This window comes from Canis aureus, chromosome 17 (genome assembly GCF_053574225.1).
Source record: "Canis aureus isolate CA01 chromosome 17, VMU_Caureus_v.1.0, whole genome shotgun sequence".
NCBI classification, from domain to species: domain Eukaryota; kingdom Metazoa; phylum Chordata; class Mammalia; order Carnivora; family Canidae; genus Canis; species Canis aureus.
The window spans coordinates 16,303,058-16,316,776 of NC_135627.1; the positions used below are offsets into that span (position 1 = coordinate 16,303,058).

Genomic DNA, 13,719 nt, shown 5'->3' on the forward strand with positions numbered 1-13,719 from the left:
AAGCAGGCTCCATGCACCGGGAGCCCGATGTGGGATTCGATCCTGGGTCTCCAGGATCGCGCCCTAGGCCAAAGGCAGGCGCCAAACCGCTGAGCCACCCAGGGATCCCCAAACTCACACAGTGTTATAGGTTAGTTATATTTCAAAAAAGCCAAGAAAAATAAGCTAAGAAAACTGAAAACATCCAATCAAAATAAGCTCAACTTGACCTAATAAGTATTTGTGACTTGCTAAGAAGTATCACTGGGTCACTATGAAGTCGTGGTCAGGGGGCGGGGGGTACAGAAGTGTTCATGCTGGTCACATTCATGGTGTTTATGAAATGACAAAGATGAAACACACGAACGTTAGAACAATTTTTTAGTCCTCTGAGAGAAATCTGAATTAAGATTAAACGCTCATTTCAAAGTTCTCATTAAATCTTTTAAATTTGTCCTGATAATCTGCTTTTTGAAAAATGATATATATATATATATATGCATTGTCTACCTTATTGTTTCATCAAAATTCCATAGTGACCAATTTTGGTTTTTCTTTACAAGTAATGTTCCCACTCTCTTCCATCTGCAGCACCAGTGTTTTAGCTTAGCCACGATATTTTCCCCACTGAGAAGCAGACAAAAGAATAATAAAAAAAGAATAAAAAAAAAGAATTAAAAAAAAATCAAGACATTTTAAAAGAACCCTAGTCAACTCATTCAGTGGCATCCAGTCATTCATTAAAAGAAAACAAACAAAAAAGCAGCTTCAGTATTCATACCTAAGCTCATTTATGCCCATGGTACGGAGGTAATGAGAAGGCCGTGCTTTCTACTGTGGCTAGCTGGAGCCTGGCACATTGAGTATACGTGCCCTTTGCTTTCACCCAAATCCAGTAATTAAAATGCTCATGAGATCTTAGACAGGAACGTGTTTCCTGGGAGGCCTGGAGAGAGCGCAGCCAGTGGAGACAGGGTTACAGCAGCAGGTAGATGTGACCTGAACACCCAGAGAAGGGTGTCGACGGGATAGTAGAGAGCGTATGCTTGCCTAGTCAGAAGGGCCATGCCCCCTTCTCAGAGCTGTTTTTTTTTTTTTTTCCTTTTCCTTTTTGTTTTTGATTTTTAGGACAATTCTATAGTGAAGTCTTTTCTACTTTTAGAATTCTGATTCACCAGAATTCCAAACAGAGAATATTTTCCCTCCTCTGGACAGCATTTCTGATTTCTTACACTAATCGCTATCCCCACTTCTGCTTTTGCTTCTCGGTAATCTCTTTTCTGACATTGCTAGAAGAACTGTCTTTAAAAATGCAAATCAGATGAGGTCAGTGCCTTCTAAAAGTTGCCATTGTCTTCAAGAGAAAGTCAGAACCTCTCTGCGCCGCATAAGAAAATCCCTGCCCTAGCTCATCCCTGCCCACCTCAGCAGCCTTGTTTACTCCCTGCTCTGAGTTCCTTCAGCAGTCTGAAAGTGACATTGAAGTTGTCACCAAGGTCCCACCCATAGGCAATCTGTCCTGAAATCAATGGCGGACAAGTTGACCTAGATGCTGCCTTGTTCTCGTTTTACCTGCTGAAGAACTTTCGAGGCTGCAAGTCTGAAAAGGGATTCATAATCACAGACTCCATCCCTCACTTCGAATTCATTTCTCACTACTCAACATGTCCTGTGGTTTCCTGCTGTTATAAATAATGCCACAGTGAGTATCTTGGCACAGAATTCATTCAACGCATGTGCAGATTAATCTATTGATTAAGTCTTCGAATTTCAAATGTTAGGTCAACTATATTTTGGCATTTAAAATTTTGATAGTACCAAAGGTCTCTCTGTAGAGGCTGTATCTGGTTTTATGTTTTTTTTTTTTTTAAGATTTTATTTATTTATTCATGAGAGACAGAGAGGGAGAGGAGAGACATAGGTGCAGGGAGAAGCAGCCCGATGCAGGACCCTGGCATTACGCCCTGAGCCGAAAGCAGATGCTCAACCACTGAGCCACCCAAGCGTCCCAAGGCTGTACCTGCTTACATTCCCGATAGCAATACATGACAGCATCTGGTTCCCTAGGTCTCAAACTTTTAGATGTTGTTAAGATCAAATGGTTGGATGTTTGCCAATCTGATGGGGAGAGAAACTGGCATCTCATTGTGGTTTTGACTTGAATTTCCCTCATTTAGAAGTAAGGTTGTACATCCCTGAATATGCTCAGATACCATTTCTATAGCTTTTTCCCTTCATATTCTTTCTTCACCTGTTTTTCTTTTAGGTTACTAACTTTTTCATATTGATATAAGGACATTTCTTTCACACACAAATACATTAAAGACACCACCCCTTTGGTGACATGAAGTAATTTTTCCTCACTAGTTGCTATTTATATTTTGACTTAGTTCATGGTTTTTTGCTATGCAGAAATTTTAAGTTTTTTTGTAGTCAAATTTACCATTCATTTGTCTAGGTTTTCTTAGTCTCGTGTCTATTTTGCAAGCTTTCTCCTTTCCAGGTTCACCTCTCTGAACTTAGCTACTGCCCCTACGTTTTCGCTCACTAGCTTCCTTGCTGTTCTGTGAACATAGGCCAGGGGCTGTCCTGCCTCAGGGCCCATGCATTTATGGTTTATCCTTTCTTCCTTGAATACTCTACCCCAAATACCTATGTATCTTATTTTTGTTGGTCTCCCCCAATACCACCTCTTAGAAGAAACTTCTCTAGCTACCCTACAAACTCCCACTCTTATCTGATTGCTGTATGTTTTTAAAGGATTTTATTTATTTGAGAGAGACAGAGACAGTGACAGAGATAGAGAGAGAGCATAAGTGAGAGGAGAGGGAGAAGCAGACTCCTTGTTGAGCAGGGGATCCCCTGGACCCCGGGATCATGACTTGAGCCCAAGGCAGATGTTTAACCTACTGAGCCACCCAGGTGCCCCTGATTGGTGTTTTTTTTTTTTTTTTTTTTTTTTTTTTAAGAGAGGCAGAGACATAGGCAGAGAGAGAAGCAGGCTTTCTGCAGGGAGCCTGATTCAGGACTTGATCCCAGGACCTGGGGTCACGACCTAAGCCAAAGGCAGATACTCAACCGCTGAGCCACCCCGGTTCCCCCCCCGCCCCCCAATGCTGTATTCTTGACAGCAGGTAACATTTGCAGTATTATTATGTGTATATTTGCTAATGTCCCTCTTTCCCCCACTATTTTGTAATCCTCGAGAGGGCACAGTGGCTTTCCTCTCTGTTGTTTCCTGCTGTAGCCCTAAACCCTAGAACAGACTGGGATCTGAAGAGTTGTGAAATGAACACTTGCTAAATAAATTATTGGAATGGTTAAAAAAAAATCTCTCTGTATTTTCTTCCAGAAACTTAAAAGCTAATTTGTTTCCCTCCTCCCTGCCTTAAAACTCCGCCTGTCCACTCCTCTTGCCATGAGTACCATCACAAATGCCTGTGAAACTTTATTAGCACTGGCCTGCAGGATAAATAGCCCCTTGGTGGCTTTTGATGTGTTATAAGGTAGATGAAGAGTTTCTGTGGGAATTTAGAATCTTATTGTACTTTTTTATTAGGTAGAAATAACTTTTTAGATCTTTTAGCTTGGAATTGAAAAGTATGGCTGGTTTTCTTTCTGTCAGAGGTCACTTCTAGGTTAATCTAGAAAAAAAAAAAGAATGTTGTTGACATATTTGGCTTTACCAAACAAGGTAGTTCCTGTTGTTTTTCAAGAGTCCAAGTTTGCCATTAACTTTCAAAACAAATCTCTGTGATAAATGTCATACTTGTTTCTTCCCTGTAATTTGTCCACATTCACTAAGTATCAAATTAATGATCATTTTTTTTTAATTTTGCCAAGCCTGTACAGTGTATAGATCCATAAAAAATTACAAAACAGACAATGACAGGAGTCAGATCTAGCTACAGAAATCAGTACCACAAAGTGAGGTAAATAGTAGGAAATGGAAATGAGCCAATTAAATGTAGTTTAAAATAGTGCACAGATATTTGATACAAAAATAAAACAGGGACAGCTACCCAGAATAATTACAGTAACTAAAGAACTTAAGCCAAATAAAAGAGAATTTAATGAAGACAACTGTTTACTTTGAAACCAAATCCAGGAAGAGGAGGAGAGGACAAATATACAAACCGCTTTAATTCTGAAACCAGTGCAAACAAAGGTTTATTTTGCTTTTACGCTGTAGAAGGAGTTGCAAATTGCGAGAGCAATAATTTCCCAGTCCTCCCAGCATAGCACAGAAACTGGAATTTCCAGGACTCATTTTCTGATGTTGGTTTCTTGTTAGTAGAATGATGCATTGCATTTCATAAAAATGTAATATATTCATGCCAGCATCATCACAACGCTATATTATATCTTAGAGATGTTTAGTTATATCACAAGCCAGAAAGAGTGGGCCTTGTAAATCCTGAATTTGATGGACATCAAAGTGTATACTACCAACCATAATCCTTTATTTAAATTTTTATTGCTGATTCTTCATTGGAATAATTTTTTATGTCATTGGTAGCTAAGAGTGTTCAAATAACTCACATCAACCTAATGGTCTTTACCTTGATCATGAATCACGGGATTAAGGGGCAAAGAATTCTTAAAGGTCTTTCTCACAGAATTTTCATAGCTAGTGGATTGATTTGGACCAACCAGTTGGTTTTATAGTTTAGGAAACAAGAACCTAAAGAAGAAAAGCAAATCATTCAGTGCAAACAGCATCCCTTGGACCAAAATCTTTGTTTTCTCTCCCTTTACGCAATACACCAGGCATTGTAATGGCTCACATTGCATCCATGTGCTTTCCTACTATTTCGTTACTTACTAAATTGCAAGTGCTTCACTTTTAAAGAGAATAATGAAAGAGAAAGGATAAATGATAAAGCTAGAGCATTTTTGTCCTAAGATTTTTCTCCTTCCTTCTTTGCTGCAATTAAGCTTTCCTTTAAGCCTCCCTTAGGGACTGCATTCTTTCAGTGTGGGCACCATGATCTTGAATTGTCCTTGACAAACTTATAAACAGCACTCGCACAGAGTCAGAGGCTCTGTGACCACGAGGCAAATTTCTTAACCAATGTGATCCTTGATGTCCTCTGTTATCATGGGGGCTCTTCCTATGTCACTGCAGGGTTTAGGTGTAACACAAGGCACATAGCACAATAAATGCTTATTATTAAATTACGATTATTGTATCTTTATGGAGAGGCAAGTCCTTCCATTTCCTCACAAAATGCATATTGAAGGTTTGATTTCATCATCATCCATGAAGTCATAAACCCTTACTGAAAGAGGACAGTATCTTATCTCTTTTATTTTACAGAGAAGGTCACCGAGTCCCAGTGACACAAGGGGTCTAGTGATTTGGCGGGCACGATGGCAGCGCTGTGACCATCAGACAGTTCTTGCAAAAAGCTCTTTCTATTCCATCATACTGATTCTTTCTGTCCAACCAGCTAACCTACCATTAAGAAATAGAACCAGTGAAAGCATTTTGGGTATCAATAAACTAAAGAAGTCTGAACTTTTTGCCAGTATATTGCAGTTAAAGCAATTCTCCTATTTCTCCCTCCTTTGCCCTAAAAGTTAATAAAGCAAATAACCCCAGAGACCATTTGTTCTTGTAGCACAAGGGCTTGCAACCTACATGGAATGAATCACAAACCTCTCCCAGAACCAATAAAAAATAAATAAATGAAGTCAGGTGTGTTGTCAGAACTCCCTGTTGGGTCCGAATAGAGTGATTAGTGAGTGATGCAGCAAGCAATGGGAGCCCTTCTCTCCTACTCATGTGTGTACTGGTATTATTAAAAAATATATATTTTTTATTATTTTGTTGCTCAGTGCCATGTGAACCAAAAGGAAAATGAAAAAAAAAAAAAAAAAAGAGAAAGAGAGCAGTCTGCCCTTCATCATGGGTCACCAGACCCAAAGAAAAAAAAGCCAGATGATTTAAGAAGAGAAAAAAAAACCTCATTTTGGGAGGTGATGACTTCATCATTTCTATTCTCTGATTCATCCCGTGCAATAGCAAAATAATTTTCTATTACTTCTACTGTTTTTACATCTTGTTTCAAGTTATCTTCAACATATACCCCAAGGTGAAGATAAAGATCATTTTCTAACCTGGCAGGGGAGGAAAAGAGGGGAGTAGGGAAAGAGAGAAAGATGGTGAGGATGAGGGAGAGAAGAGTGAGAAGGGAAGAGAGGGAGAGAGAGAGGGAGAGAGAAGAGAGAGATGAGAGAGAGAGAAGAAAGCCTATGATAGAGGGGCACCTGGGTGGCTCAGTGGTTGAGTGTCTGCCTTTGGCTCAGGTTGTGATCCCAGGGTCCTGGGATGGGGTCCTGCATCAGGTTCCCTGCAGGGAGTCTACTTCCCCTCTGCCTATGTCTCTGCCTCTCTCTCTCTGTGTCTCTCATGAATAAATAAATAAAATTTTTGAAAAAAGCCCATGATAGAAAAGGAGTGGGTACTTAGGCAGCACTTTCAATGAGCCTAGTCTGGTACTACTCTAACAGCTTTAGGATTCAGAGCTTCCTTTTTATTTTTACAGCAATACCATGCTGTAGGAAGTGCTATTATTTCCTTTAATGGTTGTGGATCTAAGACCCTAGAGGTGAAAGAGCTTGCCCAAGGTTTCATGTCTTGTGGGTAGTCAGGTGCTGTTCGGAGCAGGCCAGAACTAAACATCATAGAATGGCTTGAACTTGTCCCAGTAGCCAAGGAAACCTGCTTGAGTCTCAGGGAGGTAGGCGGGCCTGAGTGTATCTGCATGGTGAATAAGGCTGAGGCTGGGGAGTCATGTCCACACCACAGCATCAGCACTGCACTTCTGTGGCTGCGCTTCTTCATGAGGCTGTGTCAAGCAGACAAGTGCTCTTGGGGACTTCGGGTAGCTGCTCTTGTAGTCAAGCTGTGGGTACATGCCTTCTTTTTCTGGGCCTTCTGTTAGTAGTGTTGGGAGTGTAGGCTCTTCTAGAACTTATCACTGGAATGCAATCTCATTGATTAAGAGAGTGCAGTGGTCTTTCTGTTCTTAGAAGATGTGTATGATTGGGGAAGGAACATGTGACATCAGCCATAAAATTAAAGGTAACCACTTATTTGGTTTTCAGAAAGATGTAGTTACTGTCTTATTAGATTTCTTTATGCTGAAGAACTGAATTGGAAGGAAAGTTTTTAGGCAGTTACTCTCCTTTTATCATAAATATACACTGGATCTCAACTATCTCCTAACCAGGGAGTGGAAATCCAACTGCACATTGGACATTTCCACTCAGTGTCTGTTTATCTATGTTTGTTATATAACATTTGGGAAAAGAAGAGAATAAAAATCCTCTATCACCTACCAAGACACAGATAACTATGGATAATATTTTTTGGTACTTCCTTCCTCATGTTAATTCTAATATGAATAGTAGTGAGGTCAGGCTAAATGCAGTTTTCCTCTTTTATTTTCAATTCAATAGCGCATAGCCATATATCCCCACTATATCCAAGAAAAAACCCATTTAGTGACCATACAATATTTTATATTTTCAATGCATCCTAAATTTCTGTAACCATTCTATCACAGTTTGCTTTGTGGGATCTTATTCAATTTTGCACTACTATAAAATATAGTTCTTATCTCTGATCTGTACCTTTTTTCTGATTACCAACTTAAGATAGATTTCTTTAAATTGATAGCTATTTATTTATTTAAGAAGTAAGTAGAGTGGCAGCCTGGGTGGCTCAGCGGTTTAGCTCAGCCTTCGGCCCAGGGCCTGATCCTGGAGTCCTGGGATCAAGTCCAGCATCGGGCTTCCCATGTGGAGCCTGCTTCTCCCTCTGCCTGTGTCTCTGCCTCTCTCTCTGTGTGTGTGTCTCATGAATTAAAAAAAAAAAAAAAAAAGAAGTAAGTAGAACAGGGGCACCTGGGTGGCTCAATCAATTAAGTGGTTAACTCTTGATTTCAGCTCAGGTCATGATCTCAGTGGGTGTCATGGTCAGTGAGGAGTCTGCTTGAGATTCTCTCTCTCCTTCTCCCTCTGCCCCTCCCCCTGCTCTCTTTCAAATAAATAAATATATAAATAAATAAATCTTTAAAAAAAGTAAGATAAGTGTTCATTTCTTTTGATAAATACAGAAAGTTCAGGATTTAATAAGGAGAAATATTCTTAATATGGGCAGCTAAATGAAGGAAAGAAAAACAGCTTTGATTCTACCTTTCCTAGACTTCCTATATTTAAAAGGCAGACATTTACAATAACACTGTATTTTTATTTTATTTATTTATTTGTTTGTTTGTTTATTTATTTATTTATTTAAAAAAAGATTTTATTTATTTATTCATGAGAGACAGAGAGAGAGAGAGAGAGAGGCAGAGACACAGGCAGAGGGAGAAGCAGGCTCCATGCAGGGAGCCTGACGTGGGACTCGATCCCGGGTCTCCAGGATCAGGCCCTGGGCTGAATGCAGGCGCTAAACTGCTGAGTCACCCAGGGATCTCCAACACTGTATTTTTAAATGGAAAAATTTCACATTAAAGGTATTGTTTGTTTTCCCTTCCCATTGTAAAGGGGTTTAAATGCATAAAAAGGAGACACTGGTTCTAGTACTTTCACCACAACCTAAAAGTGTGACGCTTATGTTCTTCATTCCCATTTGTAAAGTTAAATATTTTGGTTTGTAGGTAGCTCATGGGCATTCTAGTTCCAAAGTCACATGGATCTACAGATCTGGCCCATCTCCAAGGGAGCATGGTTGGGCATCTCAGATCAGTGGGGACAAGTGCACAGGCAGTTGGTGGATAAACTAAAGAGAAAGTGGGCAGGGTCACTGGCCTAAGAGTCTGACCCAAGCAACAACAGACAGAAGTATTTGGGAGGCATTATAGTGAAGGACACAGATGGCACAGAGGAAGGAAAGCTACAGGGATGCAGATAAGATGCTTCCATGGAAGCAAACAGAAGCCCTACATGTTGGCAGGATGTAGAAGGAATGGATAAGTGTGTGCCCTGTCACAGAAATACTTGGCTTGTTTTATTAGCTCCATTCTTAAGCCCATTTCCTCCTAAAATAATGTTAAAGGGAAAAAAAACACACGTGGTATAAAAAGGTAGGACTTAAAAAAATGGGTCAGAGACTCTAAATTCAACTTGAAACTGCAATGCAAGGGAAGTAGGACTTTAACATAAGGGAGTAGTATTACCAAGTTGTGCGCATTCTCCTATTAGATTATTGCAGACATCTGGAGTCGATGATAATGAAGATTTAGATATGGATGCAAAGAGGATCAGCAGATAGTCACTGACTCAGACTGGAAGGACAGGTAGCTCATTTGTTGAAGAGCCACCAGTTAGCATTTACTTCCTATACACCTGCAGGGAAGTGGTACATGCACTATCTCATTTAATCCTCTGATTCTCAGAGGTGGATGCTGTACTTGGCCCCATTTTAAAGAAAATCAACTTAGTGAAGCCAGAGTTTCCATACTGAGAATGGAGCTGATGGCGACCTGGATCCATGAGACTCCAACTTCCAGGCTTGTAACACTCACTCTGTGTGCTTCTAAGCATTTAAAAAGATTTTAAAAATATACATATTCAAAAGGCAATGTGAAAGTCCCAGAAATGCTTGTAGCATTAATAAAAACATTAACAATAATTCGCAAAATTTGAGAGATGGTCCTCAGCAAGGTAAGTCTTTGTTATCTTGGTCAAAGAAGACATTCAATGTCAAATGCTTTGATGTTTTCATAGAAAATTCTCTCTTTCTTTTTCCAAGTATCTATGTAAGTCTTTAAGATAAAAAGATAGAGAAAATGTAGACTTTCTTACAATAGAAATAGAAAAAAATTGAGGATGAGTATCTACTGTTTGATGATAGAGTCAACACTCTAAAAATCGGTGTACAGTGCCTTCCCATTTGTATCCTTACCGAGGTAGAAAGATGGGTTTTGAGTTATTTCTGCGAACACACCTGAATTAACTGTAAGACACCTTTGGGTATTTATAAATCAACAATACCACTGTTTTTCAAAGCAAACTTGTGTCCTGAAAACACATTCAGATATCTTTCTAAAAAAGGGAACAGTAATTCGAGTCTACTAAAAGACAAATAATGAGCAATTTTAAAGAAAAAACAAGGCAATATGTTCTAGAAACCAATGGGTGATATATCTGTGCATATTTAGTGTGTTGCTTGCTATACTTTTCAAAAACGTGGCTACCTTTTAAATGCTGCCTATAATCATACTCAATAAGCTTGCACAAACTTTCCCTCCCAAGTCTATGAAGCTCTGATTTCTGTAGTTAGGACATATTTGCGCACCCTAAGAACCTCTTGAAGCCATCATTTAAAATTTAGCTAGGCAGAGGATGTACTGTGAGCTACCTGGTGTGATTATTTTCCATTCTTCTCTATCATTCAGAATTTTAGATCTAGGTTTGAAGTTGTGACGCCACTGGCCTCTCTACTGGTAGCTGTTTAATTTCATCTGTATTTAATTTTTGTCTCTTTCATATTTCTTCTACACATATTCCCAGATGCCTTCAGGAGACGGGACCATTTTGAATACATCACATAAATAAACGGCAATGGGGGAAGGCCTCTTCATTTTGAAAATGCCACATTGCACAACGGCTGAAAGGAAGGTTCATTGAGTAATATTAGCTGCATTTCTGTGGGAGCCCTATAAGTGCTTTTTTCCCAAAGCACTTAACATAGCAAAATTGCCTCACTCATCATAGCAAAGCAGTCACCTTTAGAGTGGTACACGAGGCTGTTTTTCAGGATGGAGTAACACTTCAGATGGGATGGGAAATGAAGAAGAATTCTGTGTCGAGTGGAAATGGTAGGGGAATTTAAACAGGAAGAATAAAATTACTGATTTGGAATTGGGTCAGAACTCTGAGACTAACCATTACCCTGATAGCAGACTATTCTGAAAAAGCTGCTGGATATTTATTGAATAAACTCATTCTGGCAGAGAGATGTGTCTGCTGTATGCATCTATATTGTATACATCTATCCCTTTTTCCTCCACATACATTTATTATGTGGAAGTCTTAAATATATTTTTAAAAATTGACCCAGAAAATGTGTATTCATTCTTCAAAACTTGCATTAGACTGTACAGTTACTGACCTTATCCCATATACATCCATATCAATAAACCAAAGCCAGTGTTCAAGAAACTAATGCTTTCTAAACCTTATCACAAAATATTTTCTGAACAACCAACCACTTCACTATTCCTCCTAAATTGTTCACTCCTTCCCACAAACATCTAGGCTAGAAGAGGACTGGGCCTGGGCTTACATTTGTTTGTTTGTTAAGAAGAGAGAGGCTTTAAAAATTGTTAATTTATTTTTAAAGGTTAACTAATAATATCAATATAGTATATAGAAAAGCTAGAGAAATAAAATAAAGAATTAAAAACTAGGATGCTTACACTAGCACCATTGGGATAAAAAATAGTTGAGTCAGAAACAACCCTTTATGGCAACGTAACTCCTGAATGGCTGAACTATTGAGGAACCGTGAAAAGACTCAACAGAACTAAAGACTTTCAACTCCTGACTTTGTTGACTTCTGATGTGTTATTTTGTTTACTCATTCATTTAATCAACCAACAAGTACTGAGTAACTGTGCTGTATGAAGTCTCTACTAGCTCCCAGACTCATGGAAAGACAAACAAGGATACTAGCAATTATTATGCAGTGTAATGGGGGCTAAGCAGGAAACATGTACCCAGTGCAATGGAACCTCAAAGAGAATGCATTTAGATCAGCTGCAGGGGGTGAGGTGGAAGGGGTGGCAGGGGAGGAGAGGGGAAAGGGAGCAGAGGTAGCTTTCTGGAGCTGTGCCTTTGAAACCTGATAGAATTACTGGGAGTTAGCTAACTAGAGAAGAAGGAGTAGGAGGTATGGGTAGGATGGAAGATGGACTATCAGATAAGAGAGAACAGACAAAAAGAGAGTGAAAAGCATGATGAGGAAGGGGAACCACAGGAGAGGGAGAGGTCAGGTTTCAAAGGGAAAGGATGACAGGTCAGAGGCTCAGAGGAAATGTCCACTGAGCAGTTGGATCCCATGCCCTGGCTAGGAGAATGAGTAGGGCTCAGGGCAGATATATGATTAAAAGGGAGTGACTACCACCTAAAAACTTGCCTTCCAACCCAGGTGATATGTTCTTCAACATTCCTGTGAATAATGTAAAAAACAAAACAAACAAACAAAAAAAAACCCAAATTGATAAAATAAATCATTTATATTGATGGCACAGGCTTATGCTAATCTAATTGACAAAAGCATACACAGCATGAATTAAGCAGCCTCTGATTGTTCTGGCAGTCTTTTTCTTGTCACTTCACCCCAATGCTATTCTGCTCAGTCACTGACCAATCTGGTTTCCTGGCTTTTCTTCTCTTTTACTGGTTGCCCTCACCCCTCACACTCACGTTTTCTGTTTCTTCTTTCCCATTTTTTTTTTTCTGTCTCCCCTCTGGCTTATGATACACTAGGTATCCAACTACTAGGTCCTCAATTTCGTACCTGTGTCACATGATCCTCCTCAGGGAACGTGGGTTGTGAAGTACTCCATTAATTTCAAACAACTTTTTAAATTTTGCTATGAATATTGGAGTCCTTCTCTTTAAGAATTGTCCCCTTTGAGCTCTCACAGCCTCCTCATTTTCTCTCTCCCTGCTGTTGCACATGATGGCATGATGATCTGTTTTTCAACCTATCTCTTTGGCTAGACTTTGAGCTCTTTGCGGCTGGGTACTAAGAATTATTTATCTTTCATTTCTTTGTGCCCAGAACAGCACCTGATGCATAGCAGATGCATATTCTCAGCCATAAGTATGCGCTGAAAGAAAAGATAAGGGGACTCCGAAGGGTTGTGTGTAAGGCAAAGGCACAGACCAATTTTAGTGGAAAAGCCGTAGAACCACTTCCAACTCCAGGACCTTGGTTAGCGGTGAGGAATAAACTGATGAATCCGGTATATTGTCATTCATTTATTCCTTAGCACAGGGCTATGCACAGATGCAAGCAATTCAGTAAACAAATCCATTAGTGGTGGAACGCTAACTTCTTCCACCTGCTTCACTTTTAACCCACTATCAAATAAACCAGCCAACTACAGAATGCAGTAAAAGCCTTGGTTTTGTCTAACACTTTAGAACCTTTGTCACAAGGAAAGGGGAGTAGAGCGAGGAGTCTATATCCCTTCTTTTTGCAGATGCTGGAACAAAGGTATGCAGAAGATCAAAGACTTATCTCTAGGCCTCTGCCTGGCCTACCCACTAGACCTCAGTGATTATTGATGTAAGTCCTGGGGACACTGGCATGTTGCCATGGGAAAAAACAGTGGTAGCAGCCACAGACTCCATTTCAAATGACAGGTTCACATACACTCTACACTGATGATACAGTTCTAGGGTTGTGTCAAAAATCAGTGGCCATAGCTCTTCATCTACCTGTGTCTTCTATTAATATAAAAGCATACTCTAGATTGCCCGATGCATTTTTAAAAGCTTGCTGCTGGTCTGTAGATTTCAGAGCCGCCTTGCAGCTTCTCAGACAAGGTTCAATACTTCTTAGACTACAGTGTTCACACAAATAAAAGGAAAAGGAAAAAGTAGGGATTCTTCAATAAAAACCCTGGAACGGTGCTGCGGCCCTCCTGAAGGGTGGTATGTGTTTAAGATGTCCCAAGTCAATGCAACTGATATGATTAACCTATTTATTAT

General features: G+C 39.7%; 1 protein-coding gene and 1 long non-coding RNA gene across 4 annotated transcripts in view; one reads left to right on the forward strand and one right to left on the reverse strand.

Moving 5' to 3' along the window:
* LOC144287830 (uncharacterized) overlaps nucleotides 1-10,916 on the forward strand; it is a 31,019-nt gene extending 20,103 nt beyond the window's left edge. For both annotated transcript variants that reach the window (XR_013355585.1, XR_013355587.1), the window contains exon 4: nucleotides 10,507-10,916. This is a non-coding gene — a long non-coding RNA (uncharacterized LOC144287830). The remainder of the gene's footprint in view (nucleotides 1-10,506) is intronic.
* GPC6 (glypican 6) overlaps nucleotides 1-13,719 on the reverse strand; it is a 1,085,955-nt gene that overhangs the window by 113,226 nt on the left and 959,010 nt on the right. The gene's annotated exons all lie outside the window — the stretch shown is intronic.